The 3,003-nt window shown below is 47.4% G+C and overlaps 1 protein-coding gene across 2 annotated transcripts in view; it reads left to right on the plus strand.

The window, feature by feature from the left end:
- Window positions 1-2,807: 2,807 nt before the first annotated feature.
- The window catches only part of GOLM1 (golgi membrane protein 1), a 37,911-nt gene continuing 37,715 nt past the window's right edge, over window positions 2,808-3,003 (plus strand). Inside the window, exon 1 of one of the 2 annotated variants that reach the window (XM_014541243.1) lies at window positions 2,808-2,831. The gene's annotated coding sequence lies outside the window, so the exon portion shown is untranslated. The remainder of the gene's footprint in view (window positions 2,832-3,003) is intronic. The other variant, XM_014541242.1, reaches the window with a different exon arrangement.

The raw sequence follows: 3,003 nt of genomic DNA on the forward strand, positions 1-3,003 counted from the left end.
AACTACACCCGCTCTTCCCGCTGTATCACTTTTGCAGGGTTTTCTGCTGCCTAGGTTTTCCAAATGGATTGGAAGTCAATCAATATAATGACACTAATTCTCACCATTGATTCTGTGAGACACTGACATCTGTCTACTCAATTTCCCTTTTCCTTCCTTAAGATGAGAGAGGTTGTGTCTGTTGTCGGAAACCGTGTATTCTGATACCGCACTGATGCTGTCCTTTGATGTCTTACATTTAATCCTAGCAAGTTCTAGGCTATGGGGAACTTCTAAGGATTGAAGGATAAATTGAAGCATCAAGCAGGAGCCAGCTCTGCAGGTCTAGGGAGCCATTATGGAGGTAGGTGCATATCAATACTTTCAGTCCTTGGTCATCCCTTTGTTCATTCCAGAAACAGAGTAAAGGACCAGCCCAGGTTGGGGGTCTGTGGGAGGCTGAAACATGGCCCTCCAACACATTCACGCCTTAATCCCTGGAACCTTCGAATGCTACCTTCCATGGCAAAAGGGCCTTTACTGTTGTGAGGAAATTAAGAACCTTAAGGTGGGGAAATTATCTTGAATTATTTGGGTGGGACCAATATAACCACAGGGTCCTTTGAAGTGGAGAACCCTGCCCAGCTGGATGTGAGCGATGTGACTGTAGAAGCAGGCTGAGAAAGATGCTGCCGATTGGGGAGGGCGTCAGAGCTGAGAAATGCAGGCAGCCTCTAGAGGTCCTAAAAGACAAGGAAATGGGTCATCCCTAGAGATTCCAGAAAGGAATGCAGCCCAGTGAGATTTCTGACCTATAAAATGGTGCGGTTTTTGACTGATTAGGTTTGTGATAAACTGTTGGGGCAGCAAATGGAAAACTAATACAAAGTGCCTTCTCCCCCCCACCCCCCACCCCTTGAGCTGGAGAGGACACCCCTTTGATTGACAGTCCTATCAAGGCTGCATCCCTTGGAGAGTAGGGGGGAGGTTCCTATTTGAAAAGCAGGTGCCATTAGCAAGTGAGGGAAAGGATACTGAACAGGCAAATCATGGCTGCCCACTGCCACCAACCAGCACAGCCCCTGGTACATCATTTAATCAAAATGTGTCCAGTTGAGTCTTTAGGGCCAGCAACTGATTAGGCTAAATACTGTGGGTAAGAAGCCTTGAGGAAATAGAAAACGTTGTAAGGAATGTAAATCCAATATTTGTGTATGCAATATATATTGTATTTATATGTTACATATACAGTGTGTGTGTGTGTGTGTGTGTGTGTGTGTGTATCCGACATTCAAAGACTGTTAAATCGCGTTGTTTACCCATATCCTCAGAAAAAAAAATCACTTCTACTGTCGTGGTAAACAACCTGCTTCCCTATTTATAATGGTCTGGGCCTCTAGCAACTTCAGCGCGAAATTATAGCTAATTTGCCTACAAACGTCAGGTGGTCATAATAACCTGTATATGATATATGTTTAGATATAACTGCATCTTAAAAATTCCAAATTCTGTCATAAAGGTTCTCATGAAACTTGAAAAGGACTGATCCCCCCTCAGTGAAGATGTAGTTAATTCAGCCAGCTGCCCTAGGACTCAGACATACGGACATGTTCCATAAAAATAATCACTGGCTGAGTCATTGCTGAGTAATTAGTTGCAGATAAATGGAGACCTACTTAGAGGCCAATGAGGTGAAGTTGTGGGCTACCAATCTAAGAGAGCCAAAAGGAGCCATCAAGGAAGTTTACTGCATCTGTCCCCAAACCTGGGTATGGACGCCTAAGGTCAGGAGAAGATCAAAGTGATACACGTCCAGTCCTTGGAAACGCCAAAGCTGCTGTCCCACACACCCTCGGCTTTTGAACATTTGGTTTGAGCAGGTGGCAGTCTAACAGTGAGCAATTCACTTGGGAATATGGTAAAACGTGACTCTAAAGGGGTCATGATCGTCCGCTCATAATTCAGTTAGGAGATTTTGGCTCATAAAGGTATTTTCTGGCAGTGAAGGAGACCCAGGGTTAGGAGGTCTAAGGTTACCTTGGTCACCTTCTTCAAGCTGAGTCATTTGGGCTGTAAGCATCCCCTTGGGAGTTTGTGTATTTCCTTGTTCTTGATGTTGGGATTAGGGAGGGGTGAGAGGAAGGGTTCCTTTCCCAGACAGCAGAGCTAGGGAGGTTCCCAAAGTGATAATTCTGGGAGAACGTTTCTCGGTCTGGCCATCTGTTAGAAGTACCTGGGAAGCTCTAAAACAAACACAAATAGCCATATTTGGACTCACAACTCCAGCGGCGGGACCATAGCACCTGAATACAGTGGGGCCTTGACTTACGAGTGTTCCAGCTAACGAGTTTTTTGAGATACCAGTTGTCTCTCGGCCGATTTTTTGCATTGAGTTGACAGAGTAATTTGAGTTAACGAGCTCAGTCTCGGAACGAATTAAACTCGTAAGTCAAGGCCCCACTGTATTGTAAAAGCTCCCAGATCATGCCAACTCTGCCCCGTGCGGTCAGGGGTGAGAACCGCTGCTGCAGAATTTTCTAGTGTAGGAACCCCAGAGGACATTCATTTTGTGGCCTCCACTCTGGGAGGCACGACCTGACAGTGCTTTCCAAACTGCCGCGCGCCCAGGAACCTTCACTGTAGCTCTCGCAAGAAGTCGGGGTGCCACAGCTCCAACAATTAGGTTTGCCAGTTAACAGTCAAGCGGAGATTATGGCCAACCCAGAATGGATGTGGAATTAAAAAAAAACCAAAAAACAAAAACCCTCCTCCCCCCAAACATCTGTTTTTCACTGGCTCCTCTACTCCGATCAGTGAGGGCTGGACCACCGAGGAGACCGGAGTGTGGCAAGGTGCGTGGCGTCGGGCGGGGCTGGCTCTGCTTTCCGGAAAATTCCCTGGAGTCCAGGGGGCGTGGGAGGAACGGACTCTCCAGGTCCCTTTGCTCCGCCGCCGCGTCCCACCGACCCGCCCCCCAAAGAAGCGTCGGGACCGCTCAGATTTGCAGTCGGAGCCGCGTCCCGA

Source organism: Myotis brandtii, unplaced genomic scaffold (assembly GCF_000412655.1).
Source record: "Myotis brandtii unplaced genomic scaffold, ASM41265v1 scaffold266, whole genome shotgun sequence".
NCBI lineage: Eukaryota > Metazoa > Chordata > Mammalia > Chiroptera > Vespertilionidae > Myotis > Myotis brandtii.